At 42.8% G+C, this 14,243-nt stretch overlaps 1 protein-coding gene and 2 pseudogenes across 4 annotated transcripts in view; 2 read left to right on the top strand and 1 right to left on the bottom strand.

Moving 5' to 3' along the window:
• Positions 1-8,885: 8,885 nt before the first annotated feature.
• LOC139548477 (phospholipid scramblase 1 pseudogene) lies at positions 8,886-9,853 on the top strand (annotated as a pseudogene).
• An 823-nt stretch (positions 9,854-10,676) lies between these two features.
• Positions 10,677-12,672, bottom strand: LOC139548171 (phospholipid scramblase 1 pseudogene; annotated as a pseudogene).
• An 87-nt stretch (positions 12,673-12,759) lies between these two features.
• The window catches only part of LOC139548170 (unconventional myosin-XVIIIa-like), a 184,765-nt gene continuing 183,281 nt past the window's right edge, over positions 12,760-14,243 (top strand). For all 4 annotated transcript variants that reach the window (XM_071357637.1, XM_071357635.1, XM_071357634.1 and 1 more), the window contains exon 1: positions 12,760-12,881. The gene's annotated coding sequence lies outside the window, so the exon portion shown is untranslated. The remainder of the gene's footprint in view (positions 12,882-14,243) is intronic.

Here is a 14,243-nt window from a genome sequence, read left to right as displayed (position 1 = left end):
CACCAGATGGGATTGTTTTGCAAAAAGTACCTACTTTTCCAAAACCCCGTTTGTTTGATGAATAAATTAAAGCAATAAAAGTCACTATACTTACCAAACCACAAAGGCTGAATTAAGATGTTTTCTAAAAAAGGAATTGATAAACTGTTACGGACGCAGCAGAGGAAGGACCAGGCTGAACAACATTTGAGATAAATAAGCTTCTTGTGCGTATGGAAAATGTCTGGGATCTTTTATTTCAGCTCATGAAACATGAGACCAACACTTCATGTTGCATTTATATTTTTTGTATATACCTCCATGTCAAAATGTGGTGCAAACTGAGACGTCACCGCTCAAGTTGGTAATCCAATGTTTTGAAAATAGCTGGCTAGCCGTCTGTGCAGTATATAACATGCACATATCTAATGTTATCTTAAAGCTACCTCTGCAGTTTCTTTTGCCATTGATAGGATGTACATTTATCCTACTTATTCCCTGACATTACCAAGTTCTGATTTCTCATTAATTCTCCCTTCCTCCTGCAATGTATTCCACATTGCCCACTTCCTCATCAGACAGTAGCAACAAACTATTAGAAACGGTGCTAATTTCATTCATCAACATTTTAAAAAGGGTAGTAGACATTTCCCCGATCATAGTCTAGCTCAAAACTAACGAGACTGTTTCAGAATGTAAAAAGTAACAGTACAAAACATACATTATTTTAGCAAACGTAAAATGATAAGTGAGTTCTGACTGAATAGATATTTAATGAACGTTTCAAAACAATACATTATAATACAGACCTGCTAAATTACTCATATCCAGCATAAAAACAGAAACAGAATAAACTAAAATAATTCCTTATTTATTTAAGATGTAACTATTGTTCATTAAGCAAACTTTGTATGTTTGGTAGTGCTCGTTCAAGGTGGTGCTCGTTCAACATAGCATTTGGAGATTCCTGTGAACATCAACAGTCATAAACATGTCATTCTGAACAGCAACATCTTCCTAACAACAATTTAGACCAGTTGACAATTCAACAGAATTTAGTCTTGTTCATGTTGATGATCGGTACAACATGAGGCAGATAGCAAGCCATGGTATATCAGACCGTATATCCTGGGTATGAGTCAATATTACTTGTTGAGTGTTGTAATTATATTGGTAACCAGTTTTTTAATAGCAATAAGGCACCTTGGGGGTTATATACCATGGCTAAGGGCTGTATCCAGGCACTCTGCGTTGCGTCATGCTTAAGAACAGCCCTAAGCCGTGATATATTGTCCACATACCACAAACCCCCGAGGTGCCTTATTGCTTAAAATATAAAACACAGATACATGCGCATGTGAGGTTTCAAATAATAATGTTACTACTACTAGCTTGCTCTCTCCCTGCTTCTCCTGAACATGTTGATCTGATATAGCTAGTTATTATTGTTCTCCCTTGCTCATCCAAAGCAGGCTTTTCTCCTCCTCGCTAGTCTTCAGATGCTTGACTACATGATCATCATGTTGTGGCTGTAACATGGACATTGAATTAGAAAAAAATAGTATACTCTTAGAAAAAAGGGTTCCAAAAGGGTTCTTCAGCTGTCCCTATAGTGTAACCCTTCTGGGTTACAGGTAGAACCCTCTGTGGAAAGGGTTCTACCTGGAACCAACAAGGGTTCTACCTGGAACCAACAAGGGTTCTTCAAAAAGTTATTTACGGGGACAGCTGAATAACTTAAGTTCTAGATAGCACCTTTTTTTCGTAGAGTGTAGCTTTATCAGAGACATTTTTAGGAAAAGCAGCTCATTTTCAACCTTGAAATATAGCTAATCAAGATAGAGATCTTACATTTTTATCTCTGTAGCAGTTTGCTCTCACCTTGTCTGGGCACTGCAACAGCCAGACCTTATTCCACATTCTCTTTTGTCCTCCTAAAACACGAGCTAATAGCTAAGTTAGCCAACTTGAGCAAATACATCTCAGCTTGCCAACTAGCAAAGCCAAACAATTACACAACAAATATACACAAAGTAAACAATTATTTTCTAAACGAATTAGTCTCAACCAAATGACAAGTACAAATAACTATTGCTCTGTCCCACAACGTAACAACCATTAGTTACAGGCTAGATAGAAGACTTGCTAGCTTGATAACTAACTATTTCAATTAAAATGAGTTACCTAGCTAGCGTCAACTTTGTAGTTGTAATGCTATGTGGAAAAAGTTGTTTTCATTTCTTCCTCCATTTCTCACCAACGCCTTGACTAATTTTAACAATTTGATCCATATTTAGAAACATCTCCTCCCTCCCTACCCTTTGATCCATATTTAGAAACATCTCCTCCCTCCCTACCCGTTACTACACAGGCGTTCAGAACGTGTGCAATGGTACAATATTCAAGCGTTCTAATCACCTGTAAATGAACATTGAACAGGTGTAATCATCGCGTGTAAAAATTACCATAACAAACGTTCTAATCACATGTAAATGAACACTGAACAGGTGTAATGAACGCGTGTAAAAATGCCCATAACAAGCGTTCTAATCACCTGTCAAAACACACTGGATAGGGGTGGATTTTCCTTAGGGTGCTTTTTCAGTCTTTTAGTTTTAAATTGTTATTCTTTTTTTATTTTTTATCCTCGTATGTAGTAAATATTTCCGTTTTTATATTCATCGTTTTTTGATTTGAAGTGCATTGTGTTGCATTCGTGTCTGAAATGTGCTATTGCGGCTCCTGAGTGGCGCAGTGGTCTAAGACACTGCATCCCAGTGCAAGAGGTTCTGCATCCCAGTGCAACTGGTTCTGCATACCAGTGCAACTGGTTCACATCCGGCCGTAATTGGGAGTCCTATAGGGCGGTGCACAATTGGCCCAGCGTCGTCCGGGGTAGGCCGTCATTGTAAATAAGAATTTGTTCTTCTTACCAGGATCTCAGTAATCACTGATCACTCATTACCTGCGTGGGTCTGCGGTCAAAAGGCAGATGCTCAAATGCTCACTTAAAACACTTCAGCGAGCAGGCCTTTCTAATCAACCTGGCCTGGGTATCCTGGAAGGATATTGACCTCATCCCGTCAATAGAGGATGCCTGGTTGCTCTTTAAAAGTGTTTTCCTCGCTATCTTAGATAAGCATGCCCCATTCAAAAAATGTAGAACTAAGAACACCCCAGACTTGACTACCCTTGACCAGCACGAAAACATCCTGTGGTGTTCAGAATTAGCATTGAATAGCCCCTGCGATATGCAACTTTTCAGGGAAGTCAGGAACCAATATTTGCATCCTGTAGCACTAATAAATAAAAAAAATTGTGACACTGTAAAGTCCATGGAGAATAAGAGCACTTCCTCCCAGCTGCCCACACTGTCACCACCAATAAATCTACACTAATCGATAATTTCAATAAGCATTTTTCTACGGTTGGCCATGCTTTCCAACTGGAAAGCCCCTACCCCGGCCAACAGCTCAGCACCCCCTGCAGCCACTTACCCAAGCCCCCCCCCCCCGCTTCTCCTTCACCCAAATCCAGACAGCTGATGTTCTGAAAGAGCTGCAAAATCTGGATCCCTACAAATCAGCTGGGCTAGACAATCTGGACCCTCTCTTTCTAAAATGATCCACCGAAATTGTTGCAACCCCTATTACTAGCCTGTTCAACCTCTCTTTCGTATCGTCTGAAATCCCCAAAGATTGGAAAGCTGCCGCGGTCATCCCCTTCTTCAAAGGGGGAGACACTCTAGACCCAAACTGTTATAGACCTATATCCATCCTGCCCGGCCTTTCTAAAATCTTTGAAAGCCAAGTTAACAAACAGATCACCGACCATTTAAAATCCCACGTACCTTCTCCACTATGCAATCTGGTTTCCGAGCTGGTTATTGGTGTACCTCAGCCACGCTCTAGGTCCTAAATGATATCATAACCACCATCGATAAAAGACATTACTGTGCAGCCATCTTCACATTCTTATCGGCAGACGCAATAGCCTTGGCTTCTCAAATGACTGCCTCGCCTGGTTCACCAACTACTTCTCAGATAGAGTTCAGTGTGTCAAATCGGAGAGCCTGTCTCTGGCAGTCTCTATGGGGGTGCCAAAGGGTTCAATTATCGGGCCGACTCTTTTCTCTGTATGTATCAATGATGTCGTTCTTGCTGCTGGCGATTCTCTGATCCACCTCTACGCAGACGAAACCCTTCTATATACATCTGGCCCTTCTTTGGACACTGTGTTAACAAACCTCCAAACGAGCTTCAATGGCATACCACACTCCTTCCGTGGCCTCCAACTGCTTTTAAATGCTAGTAAAACTAAATGCATGCTCTTCAAACGATTGTTGCCCATACCCACCCGCCCGACTAGCATCACTACTCTGGACGGTTCTGACTTAGAATATGTGGACAACTACAAATACCTTGGTGTCTGGTTAGACTGTAAACTCTCCTTCCAGACTCACATTAAGCATCTCTAATCCAAAATTAAATCTAGAATCGGCTTCCTATTTCGCAACAAACCTCCTTCACTCATGCTGCCAAACATACCCTTGTAAAACTGATGATCCTACCAATCCTTGACTTCGGCGATGTAATTTACAAAGTAGCCTCCAACACTCTACTCAGCAAACTGGATGTAGTCTATCACAGTGCCATCCGTTTTGTCACCAAAGCCCAATATACTACCCACCACTGCGACCTGTATGCTCTCGTTGGCTGGCCCTCACTACATATTCGTCGCCAAACCCACTGGCTCCAGATCATCTATAAGCCCCGCCTTATCTCAGCTCACTAGTCATCATAGCAACACCCTCCCGTAGCACGCGCTCCAGCAGGTATATTTCACTGGTCATCCCCAGCCAACACTTCCTTTGGCCGCCTTTCCTTCCAGTTCTCTGCTGCCAATGACTGGAACGAAGAGCAGCTTACCGATCACTGTACCTGTACACAGCCAATCTGTAAATAGCACACCCAACTACCTCATCCCTATATTGTTATTTAGCCTCTTGCTCTTTTGCACCCCAGTATCTCTACTTGCACATCATCATCTGCACATCTATCACTCCAGTGTTAATGCTAAATTGTAATTATTTCGCCTTTATGGCCTATTTATTGCCTTACCTCCCTACTCTTCTACATTTGCACACTCTGTACATAGATTTTTCTATTGTGTTATTGACTGTACATTTGTTTATGTGTAACTCTGTGTTGTTTTTGTCGCACTGCTTTGCTTTATCTTGGCCAGGACGCAGTTGTAAATGAGAACTTGTTCTCAATTGGTCAACCTGGTTAAATAAAGGTGAAATAAAAAATAGATAAATAAACTGGCATTGGTTATTTGAACCAACAGGATGGAGGATATGTAATGTCATTTTGTATTATCACAGAACAATCTTTGCAAAATAAGGCACTTGATATGTTTTTCACTTGAGGTATGAAATCATTTATACAATATTTGGAATGTTAATGACATCTCCATGGGTCCACCTTGGGGGGGAGGGGGAGTCAAAGGTCATACATTTTGGGGTATATTGATGAGACAGAATGGGCAGCTCTGGGATGTGCTTTATTATCACATCGCACCATAAATGATAACTACACCAAACTTCCCACAGAACAAGGACACCCATTGGAAAAGTTTCATAGAGTCATCATAGATTTAATGTAAATCAGTCACAACAACCTATTTTCAAGTTGGCCGCCATTAATTTGAATGTGGAGGAACTGAATAGATTTTTCAGGGCATAAATTAAAACCTCTTAAGGATCGGACCCTTTTTTATTTATTTTTGCCTAAAATGACATACCCAAATCTAACTGCCTGTAGCTCAGGACCTGAAGCAAGGATATGCATATTCTTCATATCATTTGAAAGGAAACACTTTGAAGGTTGTGGAAATGTGAAATTAATGTATGAGAATCCATCTTTGAAATGCAAGAGAAAGGCCATTATAATCACTTGAGAGTCAAGGCACAATATAGATTTTGGCCACTAGTTGGCAGCAGTGTATGTGCAAAGTTTTAAACTGATTCAATGAGCCATTGCATTTCTGTTCAAAATGTTGTGTCAAGACTGCCCAAATGTGCCTAATTGGTTTATTAACACATTTTCACAAGTTCATAATTGTGCACTCTCCTCAAACAATAGCATGGGATTCTTTCACTGTAATAGCTACTGTAAATTGGACAGTGCAATTAGATTAACAAGAATTTAAGCTTTCTGCCCATATCAGATATATCTATGTCCTGGGAAATGTTCTTGTTGCTTACAACCTCATGCTAATCACATTAGCTTACGTTAGCTCAACTGTCCCGCCGGGGACCCACTGATCCTGTAAATAATTGGTGTAATAAGACTAATAAAACTTGAAAATGTGTGATACTGCGAGGAAAATGCTAAAAGATGTCCCAGTATATGTATTTAGTAAAATATTACCAGGGCGTCTGCTAAATTACTAAAGTGTGAATGTAATACTGGTAGAAATATGACAAAACGCTGAAAATAAGGTCAGGTTAAGATGGGCTCAGGAGATCTTATACGTTTCCTTCTATGAGATAATATCAGTCATTTAACATGACCTTTGTCAATTATGAAGCCTTTGTGTGCTTTATGTGCATAAATGCTTAAAAAAAATCACGAAATGTAACGTTAGCTGATGAAGATTATCTCATAGAACAAAACGTATAACATTTTCTAAGCCTGTATTTACCAAATAACACATTTTCGGCAATAATATATATTTGTTTACAAAAACTAAATTTATCACCCTATAGGCTGTCGAACGAACCATGGCGGAGTTAGTGCCTACTGCCCTGATCCCAATTGTTCTGTGGGAAGTTCTGTGGGAAGCTCCGGCTCCCTTGGTCATCCCCAGCCCTCTCTGGGTGAATTTAGTAGCACCTCCTGGTGGCCACAGGCAGGGGATGGGCCCTCTCGCCGGCGGTTGGCCCCCCCTCCCTGGGTTTGTCCATCCCTCTCTGGCTGCCTCCCCCCTCTCTTCCTGGTGAAGAGAGCAGGGTGCATGTAGTGGCGCCGCCTGGGGGTCGAGGGAGACGCCCCCACCCTCCCTGGTGGGGAGGGTGTCTTTTATAATGATAACAAGTTCAAACAGGTGCCATTAATACAGGTAACAAATGGAGGACAGAGGAGCCTCTTAAAGAAGAAGTTACAGGTCTATGAGAGCCAGAAATCATGCTTGTTTGTAGTTGACCAAATACTTATTTTCCACCATAATTTGCAAATAAATTCATAAAAAATCCTACAATGGGATTTTCTGGAATTTTTTTCCTCATTTTGTCTGCCATAGTTGAAGTGTACCTATGATGAAAATTACAGGCCTCTCCCATCTTTTTAAGTGGGAGAACTTGCACAATTGGTGGCTGACTAAATACTTTTTTGCCCCACTGTACAAGTGTTCAGACCTGTCCGGATAAGACGATTTGAACATTTTGGCCTTCCATACGGTGGTGCCTAAGCCAGCTCGTCGGGCTGTCACTCCCTAGCTGGCTTGAGAGGTTTCTCGCCCCGGTTGGCTCGGAAGGCGCCCATCCCACGTCAGGCCTCAGCCGGATCGTCAGGTTTTTACGCCCAGACGGCTCGTCAGGCTGTTACGCCTCACCCGGATCTTCAGGCTCCCATGGTCCAGCGGGATCTTCAGGTTGTCACGCCTCAACTGGGTCGCCAGGCTCCCATGCCCCTGCTGGTTTGTCGGGATTTTACGCCCTGCCGGTTTGTCCAGCGTCCGTGCCTCGGCCGGCCTGTCAGGCTCGCCCAGGTGGGAGAGGGGGGGTACTGTCACGCCTGCTCCCGCTCACTTTCCTTGGCGTTCGAAGGCGCCAGGCTCCCCAGCATTACGCACTACTGCCACCATCAGTGCGCACATCTTCCTTTCCCCGTCACGCGCATCAGCATATTATTGGACTCAATCACCTGTTTATTGCCTCCCCTATATTTGTCAGTTCCCTATCTCTGTTCCCCGCTGCTGCATTGATTGTTGTTTGTCGTTGTGTATCCATGTGCTGACGCTGTTCCTGTCTTGCTCTTTGTCTGTTCCTAATTAAATGTCAACTCCCCATACCTGCTTCTCGACTCCAGCATCGGTCTTGTGAGTATACCATAGAGAGGTGCATGCAGCTTGCATTCGGAGAGGGAACAAAATCTAAACTTCGGACCCACTTGTGTTGGAACGCAGCAAAGGTCCTTTCTACATCCACACAGTCTACGGAAGAGAAGAGTAGCTGGTCACGGGTTAGCAGATCGTTAAACTGATACATCAGTCATTCAGCCTATTCATTTTCATCAAGAAACTACTCGAAGTGTAGCTACGTGTTAAATCAATCTGTGCATTTCAACGAGATAATGAATATACAGATATATAGTGAGGTTACTAAGGAAACACATCCAGAGCTCTTAAAAACATCCTTGCTGAAGGCTAGGTTGAGTATGATGCAAAGTATTATAGGCTACCTGTGTCTGTCATCCACATCAGAACACTACGGGACAAACAGGTATGTTAATTCTTTTTTTGTTACTGCAAAAAAAGAGTTTAACACACTGCCAGTGTTTTATAACCCCATTGCCCACGTGAGCTGGGCATCCTGAAGATGCAAGACACTAATAATAAATCAAATCAAAGCAGGTAGGCCTATGCCTACAGTTACCGTAGCTGGTCTGGCATGCTGTGTACTACACTTGATTAGGCCTACACTTGATTATTCAAAGTTCTCTCCAAAAACAGTAGGCTATATATTCCCTAAACTCTTTGTTTTGCATTTATCTTAGGCTACCTGCTGATTTTTAAAATGACATTTTTGGTGTGTGTTTAGGTATTTTCAGAAATGAAAGTGCATTGTTCCCATGGCCACCCAAGGTCTTGGATTGATTGGCACTGGCTTAGGACAGGCGATCATGACTGAGGCCATGACATTGGTGCCACATGGCCTTAATGCTTCCTACCCTGCATACATGATTCCCGGGGTGTCACTACCCTCAGGCCTCTACCCCGCCCCCATGAGCCCCGGAGTCCCACTACCCTCAGGCCTCTATCCTGCCCCCATGAGCCCCGGAGTCCCACTACCCTCAGGCCTCTATCCTGCCCCCATGAGCCCCGGAGTCCCACTACCCTCAGGCCTCTATCCTGCCCCCATGAGCCCCGGAGTCCCACTACCCTCAGGCCTCTATCCTGCCCCCATGAGCCCCGGAGTCCCACTACCCTCAGGCCTCTATCCTGCCCCCATGAGCCCCGGAGTCCCACTACCCCCAGGCTTTGTGCCCCCTCAGGCTCCTGCCTGCACTTCTCAGACCACTAGCCTGCCCTCCAGGATTGGAATACCTGACTCAGATCGACTAGATCCTCGACCACCAGAAAGGTCATCTGGCTGAAGTGGTTCTGGACTGGTAAGTGAATACTAACTACATTGTAAAGAACAGTGTCGGGCAGCAAGTGTTTGCTGTAGCAGAGGATAACGACTGCTGCACTCTACAGTTCTGCTGCCCCGGCCTTACCTTTCACCCTTCACATCCAGGACAACCTGGGACAGGAAGCAATGACCCTGATACGCCCTTTGAGGTGCGACTCCTGCTGCTTCCCCTGCTGCCTGCAAGAGCTGGAGGTGCAGAATCCCTCTGGTAACCCCATAGGGTATGTGGTGCATAACTGGCACCCTTTCTACACTAAACTCACCATGCAGATTGAGAGGAGTCACTGGATGAGAAAACGTGGTGGGGAAGATCAGTAAGAAATGGGATGGATTGCTGCAGGAAGTTGTCAAGATGCAGATAACTTTGTAATCTCCTTCCCTATGGAATTGGAAGTGAAGATGAAGGCTGTGTTGCTGGGAGCCTGCTTCCTCATCGACTTCATGAAAAATAAATAACTTAATATCCCAAATTGACTTTTACTGCCACACTTTCTACTCTTAATGGACTATGAGAACTCTTGGGTGTGAAATAAATCGATGAGAATATTGATGGGGGATTTACTGACAATTGTTTCCTATCCTCTCTGTAATGTTTTTGTGCATACTGAAAGTGTTTTTTTACTGGACTCTATTGTTCTTATGTATAATTTATCATAGGTGCACCTTCTAGGTAGGCTACAGTAATACAATTGATTAATTAAAAGGAAATGTACATAGCTGCAGACATTAGAATGCACATCATTTCAGTACCATGGACAGCGTGATGACAATAGCAGTGTTATACAATTTTTTTCTACTTTGGGATTTTTTTATACCAAAGTTATTGCCAGACTTCTAAAACAAAGCCCTCAATAGAAAATGCCAATAGGTACACAACATTGTTACTTTTTAGACTTTGGAGGACATTCTCATTGAGCAAAAGAATTGTGCAATCAGGACCAAACCTCGTTATAGTCTTCCAGCGTGATTTAATTTGAAACCTTTCTATGTGCGTTATAAGATGGCGATTAATTAACTAGAGTTTAGTAAACTGAGCAATACACATAAATAGTCACAGATTTATAACCCATGATTGTTGAACAAGAAAGGTTGCTTTGGTAAATTTACAAATTCTGTCAGGTAGCACATTCTCTACTCTGTGTGATACAAGGTGACATCTCAAAGCCGTTGCAGAGTCTAGTGGAGTGACAAACTACCCTAGGTGTGTGGAAGGGCCTGGGGAGAGGCCACTGCTAAGGACCATAAGTAAGAGGGGTCTCAGGGTACATAGGCTCTGGATTCAAGGTTGATGTACGCACCAAAGACTTTATTTGAAACTCATAATTAAAATAACACACTTATGATTTAGCAAACAAAGGACAACGGAACATAGTAACCCCTCTTTTCAGTGAATATATGCAGCAGGTAATATCCCAGATTATGTCTTTAACATTCTATTAACTTCACATTTCAACATGCTTTACATTGAGCATCAATGGATGGAACATGGAAGTTGTCAATTCATACAGTTATTGTCTCATTTTAATCCTGGTGTTGTTCAGTGGGCAGAAAATGTCACCCATAGGGATGGGAATGTGATCCGTCTCCTCTACATTACTTAAAGTACATGAAGTCGATGAGGAAGCAGGCTCCCAGCATCACCGCCTTCACTTTCACATCCAGGTCCATGGGGAAGGAGATTCCAAAGTTATCTGCATTTGTGTAGGATTCCCGCATGAATCCAACCCACTGCTTACTGATCTGCCCCACCATCACTGTTTCATCCAGAGACTTCACATCAAAGTTTACATCTGACCAGCATTGACAGACAACACATGCCCCCTGGATCTTAAGCTGGGGCTCTCTCCTCTTGTTCTGCACAGTGAGTTTGGGCAGGTAAGGGTGCCACTCCTGCACCACACACCCTATGGGGTTACCAGAGGGATTCTGCACCTCCAGCTCTTGCAGGCAGCAGGGGAAGTAGCAGGAGTCACACCTCAAAGTGCGTATCAGGGTCATCACTTCCTGTCCCAGGTTGTCCTGGATGTGAAGGGTGAAAGGTCGGTCGGAGCAGCAGAACTGTAGAGTGCAGGAGTCGTTCTCCTCTGCTACAGCAAACACTTGCTGCCCGACACTGTTCATTACAATGTAGTTATCATTCACCTCCCAGTCCAGAACCACTTCAGCCAGACAGACTTTCTGATGGACAAGGAGCTGGTCAATCTGAGTCAGGTATTCCAATTCTGGAGGAGGGCAACTTAGTGGTCTACGAGGGGCAGGCATCATCACAGGAGCCTGAGGGGGCACAAAGCCTGGGGGTAGAGAGACAGCATTATGGCCAGCCACCTCCACGGAGTAAACGGTTGCCTGGGGTATCTGTCCTGAGGAAATGTCAATCCATCCTTGAGTGACCATATGGAACAAGACACTTCCACTATTGAAACTCGACCTACCATCAAACATACAAAATGCAAAAATGTGTTTCCAGCTATAATGATGACATCTTTTTTTTTATTTTTTTTTTTTTTTTATTTTTTAATTTTTTTTTTTGCTCTAGGCTCTAGACCACTGCGCCACCCGGGAGGCTAATGATGACATCTTGATCAGCATGAACATTTACTAGACAATTTAGGTAATTGTTGTCCAAAACTAAACTTCAGCTTGTTTCAAACTCCTTTGTGAGTCTACAGAATCCAAGGGCCCTCTCTTTCACGTAGATCAAGTTACAGCATGACACAAATAACTATTCCTCTTACCAGAAACGGGGTAACAGTCTGGCCTACTATTTATTAAAGTTTGTTATAACTTACCTTGTAGTTTATGACTCTACCATGCATAATGTTTTCACTTTCCAGGCGTGCAGTTGATGCAGCAGCCAAACATAGAGGCAAACAGTTCACTGCGCATGAGCGAAGGTGTGGTGTGAATTTCCACTACTGGTAAACCGACACCACAGTGGCTGCCAGTGCTATAAGCAAAATAATCAACTGCTTAGGGCCCACCTCAATGGCCAGGGGCACCCCACAAACTGTGAAGGGGGACCCTAAACAGGATCCTGCTTAGGAACCCCAAAAAGCTAGGGCCAGTGATAAAAGTAGGCCTATTGGTAAACTGGTACCAAATGGTGCTTGGTTGAATGAATCCCAGATAAACAAACCAGTCACTCCTAGATTATTTACTGTGCGTTTATTAATACTTTACCCACAAAATATAAAATGCAACCACAACCAATAGAAATCTATCATCATAGAGTGATAATGTAATATTTCATAAGTGGTACATCCTGTGTCCAACTTGCAATAAACCCAACTGGCCAGCAGGAATCACTGTTCGATATATTTTCAGTGATGTTGCATGCGTGCTGTAACCAGTCATCTAGCTAATCCTATACAGTCAACGCAGCTGCTTTCTAGTGCGAGCTGCACCCATCAATATAGCTCCCTCGGATTCGAAAGCACCAGTGTCAACCCACCGACACAGAGCAGAGGAAAAACACACACAAACGGTGAGTCATCCATCATTTCATGAATATGTTAGAATATCTCAAAATGATTCGATGCACCAATTTGAGCTAAACATTGAAATCAGAATGGCTTAGCTAGATAGCTATAGATAGAAGTCTCTCAGAAATCCCAAAATATGTTCACAGGGATGTAGCAGCTAGCTAGCCTAGTTGATAGGCTACACCACAATTAATGTGGGCAAAGAACAGAGGCTTGGGCTTCCAGCTAATCGTGCAAGCTTACTAAAGGCATATTGGTAGTTTCAAAATATCACTTTTCTCAATAAAGTCTTGTAGCCAGGGCTTTTCTGTGACAGCCAGATTTAGAGGAAATTACTTTACAGTTATAGTTAACAATGGCCTGTAAAACATTATAATTCCCAATGTGACATCAGCTAGCTGGCTAGCTAGTATTAGTAGCGTTCTCGCTTTTTGTCCTCCGCTGTCCATTGAGTGAATGGGGAACGATGACACCTCACTCGCTAGCGTAGTGGAGCGTGCCTACTATTTCAGTTGCATTTCATTGTTGTAACGAAAAGCCTTGATGTAAGAGGCAAAATTATGTGCCCATAGCATCCCTGCGGTGTTGGAAAAAAAGTGTAAACATCTGTAGCATCAAGGAAGCTTGGCTATAACCACGAAAGTGTATGACATTTTTCAGCTCAAAATTAAGCTGTTAGGGAGCGTCATGCAAATATGATTCAATGGCATATTTTTTGCTCACAGGATGCCAAATAGTGAGCTATATGTAACTATACCATTATTACAAATATATTTCCATCAATACATCTTCTTATTAATGATTTAATAATTCACTTTCTTTTAGCTAGCTTACTATAAGATTTTGCTATCTCCTGGAAAAAGGGTGATGGATGTGAAGTGTTGTACTTGCCAGTATATTCTTTAACTGTGCATGTGGTGGTAGCTGCCAAGACCTATTATGCAGGATATTCACATAGCTAGGGTATTTCCATCATACTAGTTGTCAGATGGTCTGTTTCTCCTACAAGGAGGACAATTTGATAAATTGTTTATTTTTCTGTCTATTGTTCTCTTCCTGATCATTTATAGCTAGTCCTGAAAACACCTTGCTTCCTATTTTTTGGTGGGCAAGAATCTGGCCCCTTGTTAATGAAGCTTGTTTAGATGTAGGGGTCTCCTGCTGCTGGGAACTCTGGGAACGGCAGATAGAACTGGATCTTTGACACCAAAGTTTCACCCAGTGACTACCAGAGTGGCCTGTAGATTCTGACCCATTTTGAGCGTCCCATCCGTCACTGGAACAACAGTTATTTCACCTTCAAAATGTCTTCTATCACTCAGGTAGAGGAGGTAGGTATAAGCCTATTTGGGTATTTGGCTTAC

The sequence above is a fragment of the Salvelinus alpinus genome, chromosome 21 (assembly GCF_045679555.1).
Source record: "Salvelinus alpinus chromosome 21, SLU_Salpinus.1, whole genome shotgun sequence".
In the NCBI taxonomy this organism is placed as follows: domain Eukaryota; kingdom Metazoa; phylum Chordata; class Actinopteri; order Salmoniformes; family Salmonidae; genus Salvelinus; species Salvelinus alpinus.
The sequence above is the reverse complement of the archived record's forward strand: the minus strand, read 5'-3'. Positions and strand labels throughout refer to the sequence as shown.